Consider the following 12,974-nt stretch of genomic DNA (forward strand, 5'->3'; position numbering starts at 1 on the left):
TAGATGGGAAGCGGTACACAGGGGCTGCTGTGATAATTAAAAGCACAGAGGTGGTGTATCCCTTTAAACTCAGCTCCTCTCTGTCCGCTCAAGCAGCAGAACTAATTGCTCTCATCGAAGCTCTTCGCTTGGGGGCTGGGAAGACCATAAATCTATACACTGACAGTTGCTATGCGTACATGGTAGTACATGCTCATGGGACCTTGTGGAAAGAAAGGGGTTTCATTACAGCCTCGGGCCAAAGAATTGCCCATGGGACCCTTATCAAATTATTGCTTGAAGCCTTAATGCTTCCCTGCGGTCGCCGTCATCCATGTCCGGGCACATGGAAAGCTCCTGATGCAGAGCAGCGCAAGTATAATCGTTTGGCTGATCTGGCTGCGAAGGAGGCAGCACGCAGGGGAACTGTGTGGCTTCTTTTAGTTCAGGACACTGAGGCCGAAACTCCTGTCCCCCGTTACACGACAGAGGAGGTATCCTGCGCCCAAGCTGCAGGGGCCCGGCAAACCCCCTCTGGGTGGTGGAAACTACCCGGGGGAGAAATATTCGTTCCCCGTCCGGTGCTCCAGGAGATTCTTCAATCCCTGCATAAAGAGGGACATTTAGGATCGGGAGCGATGGTTGATTTGGCTGCCCGATCCCTTAGAGCAGTGGGTATGCATACAGAAGCCCAGAGAATTGTCAATAATTGCTCTGTTTGTCAGCGCACTAACCAGAAGGGATCTGGCCCCCCTGTTCCACTGGGAGGCCGACCCTGGGCTGCCTACCCCTTTCAAAGGTGGCAAGTGGATTTCGCTGAAGTACCCCCTTGCCGAGGCTATAAATATCTGCTTGTTTTTGTTGATCAGTTTACCGGGTGGGTGGAGTGTTTCCCTACCCGACACTGTCAGGCTCGAGCAGTTACTAAGGCCCTGCTACATGAAATACTTCCCAGATACCACCTCCCTGAAGTAATTGAGTCAGACCGGGGAAGTCACTTCATCTCCCAAGTGGTCCAACAGGTAGCGCAGGCCCTTGGTATCCAGTGGAAGCTGCATACTCCTTGGAGGCCACAAAGCTCAGGCCAGGTAGAAAGAATGAATAGGACTCTCAAAGATACTTTAACAAAGCTCTGTATAGAGTCTGGTTTAAAGTGGCCTGATGCCTTGCCGCTTGCGCTTACTCGCATTCGAAGGGCCCCCCGTAAGGGTCTGAGACTCTCACCCTTTGAGTTGGTTTTCGGGTTCCCTCCCCGAGTACTCATCCCCGGGTTCCGGGAAAATGTAAGCTGGGAGGTGGGGAATGACTCTTTGTGGAAACAGGTCTCTGCGCTGCAATCTGTCTTGTTTCAGCTACACCAGTACGCAGCACCCTTCCAGGCCCTTCCCTTGGATCGACCCGTGCATTCGTTCCAGATCGGTGACCGGGTCTTTATCAAGAAGTGGAAGCGTGATCCTCTCACAGCACGGTGGGAAGGCCCACATACTGTTTCGCTCATCAGCCAAGCTGCCGTCAAGGTTCTTGGAAGCGACAAATGGACGCACTGCACGCGAGTTAAACGCTTTGTTAGCTCGGATCCAGAGGACGCCTCAACCGAAGAGGACAACAGCCTCTGCTCCCCGGCTCCGGACGCCCGGGGTGACACAGGTGAAGACTCTAACTGGGAGTATCACGGACTGGAGGGCTTAAAGGGACTCTTTAAAAGAAGGAAACAATGAAGTTGTTCCTCCTGTTTCTGTTTTGTTTCCTTGCTTGCTCTTATGGTTGGGAAAACAGGTTTCTGCAGTTAGGAGAGATAATTGCGAGTTCCTTTAACCTCACTAACTGTTGGGTGTGCGGTGGCCCAGGGGAATTGGATGAATGGCCCTGGGTAGCCCAGCCAGTGCAGCCCAAGTACTTGCTGAGTAACCTCAGCATCGTGCATAATGGCACGGAGCAATGGTCCACAGATAGTAGCCCTTGGCGGCTCTATTCCGCTGGCATGGGAATCTTTTGCCTTAATCGCACCCGGCGTGGGGGCCGGTATGTGGGGGAAAGTAAATGTAGTTGGACCCTATCCCGGGGATATGATTGCTACCATCATCCTGGCTGTCACACCTATGATTGCTCTAAATATCGAGGGCGATGGAACCATACCCATGTGAAATTAACCAATAGTAGCTGGGTAAGATGTTCCTTCCAACACCATACCGGTGAGGGTTGTAAAGCAGTGGGACTAGATGGGTTCTTTGATTCCCTCTTTCTAGCCTGTCAACGCGATAACACCACTAGTAAAAAGCATGTGATCCGGTGGTATCAGTGGGCATGGCAGCACTCTAATGGAACTCGGGTAACTCACTTCAGACACTTTTGGTCTAATACCGACAGGCCCAGGTCAGGTTGTAAGTGTGTGTGGAAAGCAGGAGCTGGAGCATGGAAATGTGAATACTGTGCTGCTGATGGGGTACCGTCCTCCGTGATGGTTGGGCCATTCGGAGGACCCCTAGGAACAGGCAACCACATATACTATGAACGACCCTTGGACCCCGATACCTGGGATGGCCCTTTGGCTAATGGGACTTGGGCCCTAAAGGGCCATTATTGGATCTGTGGCTCTTATGCCTATCGCAGACTTCCACCAAATTGGTCGGGATATGTTATGTGGGGTATATTCGGCCATTGTTCTTTCTCCTGCCCCAAAACCGGGAAACACACTAGGAATTAGAGTGTATGATGATCTCATTAGGGAAAAGCGGTTTGTGGACTCCACTTTAACTGCCGGAAGTTCCCAGGCCTGGGGAGCTCAGGAGTGGCCCCAGAGCGGATCATCAAACATTATGGGCCTGCCACCTGGAATCCCACCGAGCTTGTCACGGGAGCTAGGGAACCAATTTACAATCTGAACCGCATTATCAGGCTGCAAGCTATCTTGGAAATATTAACCAACCAGACAGCTGCAGCGTTAGATCTGCTGGCAGATCAGTCAACCCAAATGTAAATGCCATCCTCCAACATCATCTAGCTCTTGATTACTTGCTGGCGGAAGAAGGCGGGCTCTGTGCAAAACTTAATGAGTCTAATTGCTGCCTGCAAATAGATGACAATGGGCAAACAGTGAAACAGTTGACCAAAGAAATGAGAAAATCCCGCCCACGTCCCAGTCCAAACCTGGGGTGGGTGGGACACAGACTGGTTCACGTCCTGGTTGCCACAAATGGGATGGTTTCGTAAAGGCTTTTTGCTTTTTATGCTTGTTATTGTTACCCTTATAACCTTCGCTTGCTTCACCCCCTGCTTGGTCGCTATAGTTCGACGACTGGCTACCCATGTTACCTATCAGCAAATAATGACTTTATATCGGCCAGAGGATCGGCCAAAGGAAGCAGAGGAGTGGGGAAGTTTAAGCTCTTAAAATGCTTTAAGGGGGGAAAGCTGTTAGAAAAATAGGCCAATACAAGCCTGTTAGCAAGACTAGGCCCTTAGCATAGGTAGACTCAAGGCCCTTAGCATAAGTAAAATTAAGGCCTTAAAATGCAAGCAGACAGAAAAGCCTGTGTCAGCTATTATCAGCTTAATGCTTGGCTTGTCCTAGTTCATGCTTATCAGCAAGGCCCACGCTTGGCGTAACATATGTGCAGCTGTCTTTTTCTGCTTATGGCCAAAAGCAGTTAGCCTAATGGGTCATCTTCTCATGCATGAAGCCAAGAGTAGTTAGTATGATAATATAAGGGGTTAAAGGGGATATCTTATGTCTTCCTTACAATGATAAATGTATCCGTGCAGCTGCACTGTTATCATGATGGATGTATCCGTGACAGTTATACATATCTTGTTCCTTTCTGATTGATATATGTATTCTATGTACTTCAATATTCCCTATAGATACATTTACAGGACCTATAGGGTCAGCCAAGTAACGCAAATAAGACGTCAACAAAGTTGTTTGTTTCGGGGTATAAAGGTAAGCCCATCCGGCCATGTAAGGTGTGTCTCTCTCGGGCATTAGCCGGGACGAGAACACCCGCTCAGCTGATCGATCAATAAAGCTAATGGTACTCGTCTTCCTGTTTCCGTGCTTCCTTGGCGCAATTGGGTAAGCTCCAGGGAGAATCGGGCCCTTTTGGCTAACAAAAGTAAGAAGGTATCCAGACGCTTTTGAATGGAGTGTTGTCCCTTTGCTGATTTCAAAGCGTTTTTCATTGTCTGCACAAATCTTTCAGCTAATCCGTTGGTGGACGGATGATATGGTGCTGACGTGATGTGGTGTATCCCATTTGCCTTCATAAAATTTTGAAACTCCTGAGAGACGAACTGCGGTCCGTTGTCGCTCACAAGTTGTTCTGGCAGACCAAAACGACTAAAGAGTCCTCGTAGTTTTTGGATAGTACTCTCTGCAGTAGTGGACTGCATTATAGAGACTTCTGGCCATTTAGAATGGGCATCTACTGCCACCAAGAACATGCTTCCTTCAAGGGGGCCAGCAAAGTCAACGTGAATACGTTGCCATGGGTTTTCAGGCCCGTCCCATGGGTGTAGGGGTGCCCACTGGGGTGCATTTCTTACACCCTGACATGACATACAAGCTTTTGCCTTCTCTTCAATAGCACCGTCCAATCTAGGCCACCAAAAATAGCTTCGTGCAATTTCCTTCATGCGCACTATTCCACAGTGACCGGAATGTAGCTGTTCTAACATCTGTGATCTCAGGGGTGGTGGAATAATGACACACCTCCCCCACAACAAACAACCAGATTGGACCGATAACTCCGTCCGCCTGAACATGTAGGGAATAAGGTCGGGTGAGACCGGAGAGGTTTGTCGAGATTTTCCATGCATCACCAGGTCCATAACTTGGGATAATACTGGGTCAACGCGGGTTGCCTTCTTTATCTGAGTAGCAGTGATGGGTGTATTCTCTACCTGTTCAAAGTAGAAGATTTCCTTTTGGGCACTATCTTGATGTTTGACCGGTAAAGGCAACCTTGAGAGGCCATCTGCATTGCCGTGCAGAGTGGATTTCCGATATTTGATTTCATATGTGTGTGCAGAAAGTATCAATGCCCAACGTTGCATACGACTAGCAGCTAATGGGGGAATGCCTGTGTAGGGTCCAAAAATTGATGTCAGAGGTCGATGGTCTGTAAGAAGAGTAAACTTTCGCCCAAACAGGTACTGATGAAGCTTCCTAATTCCAAAAACAATTCCTAATGCCTCACGTTCGATTTGGGCATAGTTAGTTTTCAGGCCCGTCCCATGGGTGTAGGGGTGCCCACTGGGGTGCAATTCTTTGCTTAGAGTGCGTGAAGCAAAAGCAGGTCTTTCTTCTCCCGAAGGCATAATGTGTGACACGACCGCTCCCACTCCATAAGGGAAGCATCGCAGGCCAATTGCAGGGGTAAGGATGGATCAAAGTGTGTTAGAACTTCAGAATTTAACAATGCATCCTTAGCTTTGTTAAATGCAACATCACAGGCTTCAGTCCACTTCCAGGCCTTGTTCTGCCCAAGGAGCTCATGAAGTGGTTTTAGCAGTGTGGCTAACTGTGAGATGAACTTTCCATAATAGTTCAGTAGTCCTAGAAATGAGCAGCTGGCTTACATTTCGAGGTGGGGGTGCCTCCACAATAGCTTTAACTTTTGCAGGGGCCTTATGAAGACCTGCAGAATCGATGATGTGTCCCAAATATTCAACAGAGGGCTTGAAGAATTCACACTTGTCTTTGCGAACTCGTAGGCCATACTCTTCCAGTCTTTGTAGGGTAGCCTCTAAATTCTTTAAGTGATCCTCTTCATTTCTTCCAGTGACCAGGATATCATCCAGATAACACTGAACTCCTGACAAGCCACACAAGATCTGGTCCATAGCCCTCTGGAACAGGGCGGGAGCCGATGTGATTCGAAGGGTAGGCGACAGTATCGATAAAGCCCTTATGAGTCACAATAGTCAACAGCTCTTGGGACTTTTCATCAACGTGCATCTGTAAATATGCTTGACTCAGATCAATCTTACTGAACTTTTGTCCCCCAGCCAGGCCTGCGAAGAGGTCATCGATGCGGGGAAGCGGGTATTGCTCTGCACACAACACTGGGTTGACAGTGACTTTAAAATCACCGCAAACCGGAGAGAGCCATCTTTCTTCACTATTGGAATGATAGGAGTGGCCCATGAGCTATGGGTAACTGGTATTAGGACTCCATTGGTGACCAGGCGCTCCAGGTCTGCTTCAACTTTTGGCCTGATGGCATATGGCACAGTTCGGGCTTTCAGATATTTTGGTGGACTGCCAGGTTTAATGTTCAATGTCACAGTGATTCCCTTCATACTTCCCAAATCATCTCCAAAAACAGCAGCATGTTTCCTTAGTATAGGGGTTAGTCTTGTTTCTTCTTTAGTCATCCGGTGCACTTCTGCCCAGTTCAGCTGAATCTTCCCAAGCCAAGACCTACCCATTAAGGCTGGGTAGTCACCTCTCACCACAAACAGTGGCAATTTAGCCGCCTGTCCATTGAGCTCCACCTTAACATCAATAGTGCCCAACATGGGCACAGCTTCACCTGTATACGTCTTCAGAACAGTTTTTGTTGCCTTAAGCGGAAGATGCTGTAGCTTTCCTTATACACAGTCTCAGGAACCAGCGAGACAGCTGCACGGTGTCTAGTTCCATGCGTATAGGTTTGCCCTCCAATAAGGGGTTACCCAGTAGTCATGTGAGCCCGCTGCCAAAGACAAAACATGCAGTGGCACTTCCTCTTGTGATGAGGTGTCTCCTTGATCATCCTGGGTCTGCTCTAGAGTATGCAAGGTTCCTCTTTGTCGGCCAGACCACAGGCCTCTTTTTCTTTTGTTTACAGGCATACTCAATGTGTCCCTTTTTGCCACAGTGTCGACACACCAGGTCCTTACACCAGCATTCTGATGCCTGGTGTCCTGGCTTACCACAGCGGTAACATTCTTGACTCTGCACAGTTTTGTGGGTCGGTTCTTGTGACACTTTTTGCACCCTAGGGGGTGCACCGATGTGTGCCTCCCTTGTAGCCAGTTCCATGGAGACAGCAATATCAACAGCCTTCTGTAAGGTAAGCTGAGCCTCTGTCAGTAGACGCTTCCGTATAGCTTCACTGTACAGGCCACACACTAGCCTGTCACGCAGGGCATCATTTAACATTTCTTTAAATTCACAGTGTTCTGCTAGCTTTTTTAGAATGGCTACAAATTGTACAACTGTTTCATCTTCCTTTTGGTCTCTTTTGTGGAACCTATATCTTTCAGCAATTCCAGTGGTTTTGGGGAGAAATGAGACCCCAGGATTTCCACAATGTCACTGTAAGATTTAGTCTCAGGCTTAACAGGGTGTAGTAAGCTGCGTAGCAGAGAGTAGGTTTTAGCCCCTACAACAGTTAAGAATATTGGCACCTTCTTCGCTTCTGTAATGTCATTTGCAATACCAAAAAGCTCAAAACGCTCAGTATACACATGCCACTGCTCTGTATTCTCATCAAAAGGCTCCAGGGGCCTGGTCAGAGTAGCCATGATTTTAGTTTCACTTTCACAGTCAGTGCAAACAAGCAGCTTTTTTTGTTTGTTTGTTCTTTACCTTAACTTCTACTTCCTTCTGTTACTGGAGCAGCACCGGAATCCCATCCTCGTCGCCAGTGTTATATCCTTGGGGCAGCCGGTGTAGGAAGCAATCACTTGAGGCCAGAGAGCAGACAGCTAACCAAAACCTCCATTTTATTTACAGAGACAGAGAGCTCACTCAGCCAGTTGAAACCGGCTGAGCTATCCCTTATTAGTCTAACTCAGTTGCCATAGTAACAAAACCCATGACAACCAAATACACAACACTACCAATCCCGAAAGATCAGACACTTTACCTCCCAAGTTAATGAATATTTCAGATCTTATCCAAATTCATGCTTACAGCCAATTCTTATTAACTCAACTAATGTTTATTAAAGAAGAAAATAGGTTAAAAGAGAGATCAGCACACAGACAGATGAGTACAGTTCTGAGATCAGATTCATAGTAGAGATGTTGAGCTTTGCAGTTGGAAAGCGTTCTTACAGAATTAGGGCTTTACTACACCACGCAGCTTCTAGTGACAGGGCTGTGTCAACACACAGTCTTGTTGCTAAAATTCAGTCTATGTAAACGCTTTTCTTCAGTATTTTGTGGGCACTTTTGCTGAAAAAATGCTTCCACACCTGCAAGCAGTGTTCGCTTTTTCAGTGGGAGTGGCATTCACACTGCCACTTGCCGCGGCAAAACTTTTGTCTTTTGGGGGATGGGGATGGGGGGGCTTTTTTAAGCACCTGTGAAAGACAAAAGTTTTGTTGACAACTTGGTAATATAGACAAACCCTTAGTCCATAGGTTACAGTCCAATGTCCATATTCAGGGTGATCCAGGTGGGATTGGAGATCTCAATCTTATGATTTAAAGGTTTCCCTGATAAAGCACCAAGCAGATCTGTGATTAAAAGGATCAGGTCCCAAGGGTCTCTATATAATCCCAGGCTTCTCTTTACAGTTCAGTCTTTAGGCGAACTTATTTCCTAAGCATCATCGGTAACTAACTACACAGACCAACATAAGGCAACTGCCCATTTACTACCATTCACAGGTGATTTGCAGAAATTTAGGAACCTTGGGTAATTTTACCATAGAAATGTGGTGCTGAGTCAGCAGCCAGGCAGAGGTTTTCTGGATTTCAGTGGCACCTAATTCTGGGAGTCAGGGATCTAAACCTGGGCTTTAGGCACCTAAGTCCAATTGCAGATTTGGGTCGTCACCTCTCCGTGCCTCAGTTTCCCATCTGTGAAATGGGGATAACGTCACTTACCTTCACTGTAAAATGCTTGAGCGCTACAGATGAAAAGTGCTATGTAAGCGCTAGGGGACAATGCTGATGATGAAATGACCCATGAGTCTTATGTCCGTGAGCTGCCATCACAGGGAAAGAGAAACTTACAGGCAGGAAATTGTTTCTCATTTTGACTCTCTGGGCTGGTGTATCCAGGACCAGAGCAATTCCTGCTGGCTCAGCTGGGGGTGGACAGGAGATTGGGAAGAAACTAGGTGAAAATGCCACCACTTTTCCAAGCCAATATCTCATCTCAACAAGCTCATCAGTGAGCTGGAGGCAGGGCCAGCAGCCGGCAAGTGAATTCCTGCAGGTGAGACTGTTCCAGCCACCCAGATCCCTGCACAGAGACAGAACAGCTCCTGAATCCTGGGCACTGGTGTCCAGCACTCTGAGATCGCAGTGTAACTCGGCGAGTGCATGGCAGAGATGGGAATTATAACAGTTCTTTGCAGAGTTACAGACATGGCATGCAAGAAGGAGGCTGAGGTGGGAGGAGGAGGAGCGAGGACACGGCACACTCAGGGAGGGGCAGAAATGGGCTGGATTGTAGCCCTGATGGAAGTCGTGGAGTGGGGTGGGGCCCAGGGCAGAGATGGAAGTCGAGCACCCCCGGCATAATGGAAGGCTCCCCACTTTGTGAGGTATTAGACTGAAAGCTCTTTTCTGTCCTTTCCCCCTCTAGGACATCAGAGGCACCACGAACAGGCATGTGGCTCCTTCTCACCCCCACTCACACTTCTTGAGCCTGGGCAGGGGCTGGACACCGGGTGAAAGCCACGTCTCCCCAGGGCACCTCAGCACAGTGTGTGGCGCAGGGGTCCCATTTACGCTACTTTCACTTTGTTCAAATTAACCTTGAGGTTCTCAGCCCATGAACAAAACAGTGAATTCACCCATCCCCTGGGAAAGATTATAAGAACATGAGAACGGCCACACTGGGTCAGACCAAAGGTCCATGTAGCCCAGTGTCCTGTCTGCTGACAGTGGCCAGTGCCAGGTGCCCCAGAGGCAACTAACAGAACAGGCAATGATCAAATGAACAGAACAGGTCATCGTCAATTATTAACTTGTTGTTCCATCCTGGGGGGACTGGCTGCCTGTAGACACTGGGGATGTAACATGGGCCTTTCACTGCCAGCTCTCTGCTTACCATAGGTGCAGACTTTTAATTTTCCCATGAAGTGCTCCAGCCCCCAGCCCCGCCTTCTCTCCACCGCTTCCTACCCCTGATCCAACCCTTCCCCAGAAGCCCCCCCCCCACCCCTGCGGCTTGCTTGAATCGGCCCAAACCCAAGCACGTTCGCCCGCTGCCAAACAGCGGAACAATGGCCCCATCGAACAGCTATAGCAGGTGGGTTCTGAGCACCTGCTATTTTTTTCTGTTGGGGTTTGAGCTCCAGAGCACCCCTGGGGTTGGTTCGTCTTCTGCTTAGAATAACGGGATTGAGCAGAGACCAGGTATAAACAGGGCTATACAATGAGTCTTAGCCCACGTACTGCTGTTAATGGGTATAACAAGGCATGCTCTTGGGGGACACTACTGAGAGGATCAATTCAGGAAAGAGCAGGGCATTCACAGCCCAAGGCTACACCCAACCAGCCAAACAGAGAGGACTTCACTTTCATCCCAGTGGCTAAACAGAAGTCAAACAAGCAATTCCCTCCAGATTCCCAGTATCACCACCAGCCCCACTCTATATGGGGATGAACAGATATGAAAACCAATACCCCAGTAAAAAAAAAAAAAGTTACAAGCCCCATACCCAGGTCAATATACAAGTCAAATCTTACCCACAAATCACGCTGTTGCCAATCCTTTAGAATCTAAAACCTAAAGGTTTATTCATAAAAAGAAAGAAATATAGATGAGAGTTAAAATTGGTTAACTGGAATCAAATACATACAACAATTGCAAAGTTCTTGGTTCAGGCTTATAGCAGTGGTGGAATAAACTGCAAGCTCAAATCAAGTCTCTGGAGTACAATCAAAACAGCTTTGGATGGGTCGTTCAGTCCTTTCTTCAGAGCTTCCGTTTCTAGCAAAGTTCCTCCAGATGTTAGAAGCAGGACTGAAGATCAAAATATAGGGGTTTCCGGGGCCTTTTATATCGTCTGCCATGTGGACGGAAACCCCTTTGTTCTTACTGTGGAAAATCACAGCAGCAAAATGGAGTTTGGAGTCACATGGGCGAGTCACAGGTCCATGCATGACTCAGTTTGCTGGTAGAGCAGCCATTGCTCACATGCTATCTTGAACGTTTCCAGGAAGGCTCCTCAGAAGTAGACTGGAGTCTCCCAAGGTCCACTGTCAGTTAAGTGTTTCTTGATTTGGCACTTACTCAAAATAGTCCTGTCTCAAGAAGCTGACCTAATGCTTCACTGATGCTACTTAAAATCAAACACATTGAGAAACAAGCAGAGAGCCACTATTCATAACTTCAAATACAAAAACGATACACACATACAGACAGCATAACCATAACCAGCAAATTACAACCTTTTCATAGACACCTTACTTGACCTTCTTTGTATAATATTTGGTGCAGCTCTAGGACCTTGGTTGCAACAATGATCTATACGGTCACAGTTCATTTCAGTAACATCACAATGGGCAAATCGGTAAGGCCTAAATTTTAAACAATGGCCTAATTCTGTATGTCTTGAAATACCCCTTCAAAATACGGGACTCCAGGGCACGTGTTCCAGCTGCATCCACAGCAGGAACTGGAGTCAGTGGGCGCTGCGGGTGCCCAGCCCCTTGGAGAACCAGCCCCTCAGCACTTAGGTCAGTACCCCAAATTAGGACCCTAAATCAAAAGAAATTATTGACAGTTGGATCCAGCCCCTCAGTGTGCTCTGGCTCCTATGCCGGCCAGAACGGCTGTTTGTGCCTCCTCCCCAGCAGCTGCAGGCAGGAGCGCCCTGGGAGGGCAGGAGGGAGTGGGGTTGGGGCAGGGACAGCCTGGAGGAGGGAGGGGTAGAAAGGACTAGAGGGGTGTGGCCAGGATGAAGCTGCTTCTCTTATATCCTGCACCCTGGCAAAGCCCCTTAGGACCATTAAAGCTGCGATGCGGCTCTGGCTGGAGCTCAGGACTTGCCTGGCTGCTGCTAAGGTCTGCACTGGCCCTTGCAGTCACTGAATAGGGGGCCTACTGAACCACCCCTCTCTCTGCCTCAGTTTTCCAATCTATACAATGCCTCTGTGTCTCTTCGCATTACAGTCTATGGAGGACGAGGGCCTCACGGTGCAGAGCTCTGAGAAGACGCTGAGCAAGTAGACCCAGAAAGCGAATGAGTCAGTGTCCTGATCCTGAAAAGTCTCAGTTTACTGAGAAAGGGGCAGAGCACAAAAATGCCACCCTAGCTGTCTGACTGAATGTCTCTCAGTAACCAGCTGCACACGGTACATCCCCAGGGCCCGGGGAGAGAAATGACAGGTACGATATGCACCATTCCAGTCTTTTCCCTTCCTGTAACCGTGTACCAAAGCACTGAATCTCCTCTGCTCTGCAATGCTGCGTGAAGACCCAGGTACCTGAGACAGCCGCAGGAGAAAGGTGTTTGAACGATGCCGGCAAATCTCAAGCCCCGCGGAGACCAGCAAAAGATCAGCACTTCCCTCTGCTGAGCTGCAACGTCTATTAACCATGTTGTTAAACTGCTGCGACGCTGGACCCGGGTAACTAGCTGCATCCGCAGCAGCATCTCTGCCCAGCACGGCTCCCCCGCCACGGCTGAATTCCTTCTCCTTGTCCCTGATGGCGGCTTCCCAGACTGCCCCAGGCCTCCTCAGTCTGTCCCCACATCCCCTCCTGCAGCCGCAATGGGCAAGTGGCCTGAGAGGTCTCTGTTTATCCCACACCAGGTCCCTGCAGCCCCTAGTGCGAGCTCCCCGCACACCCGCTGCCCTCGGCCATTGGGCCCCAGCCCTCACCTTGGGGACAGGAGCTTGGTCTCCCTGCAGTCCCTGGTCTCTCTGCTGAGACTGACAAACAGGGAGAAAATGGGGGCAGGGCCTTGCTGGGAGTGGTTGTGTTACAGGGGCACCTGCCCCACTAGGGCCCAGGCTGAGATCCCAGAACATTCCACAGGCCCCTGAGCCGCCATCAGATGGACTTTCAGCCTCGGTCCCTGTGGTGGTGGGGGGGAGGCA

The sequence above is a fragment of the Mauremys reevesii genome, unplaced genomic scaffold, assembly GCF_016161935.1.
Source record: "Mauremys reevesii isolate NIE-2019 unplaced genomic scaffold, ASM1616193v1 Contig12, whole genome shotgun sequence".
Lineage (NCBI taxonomy): Eukaryota > Metazoa > Chordata > Testudines > Geoemydidae > Mauremys > Mauremys reevesii.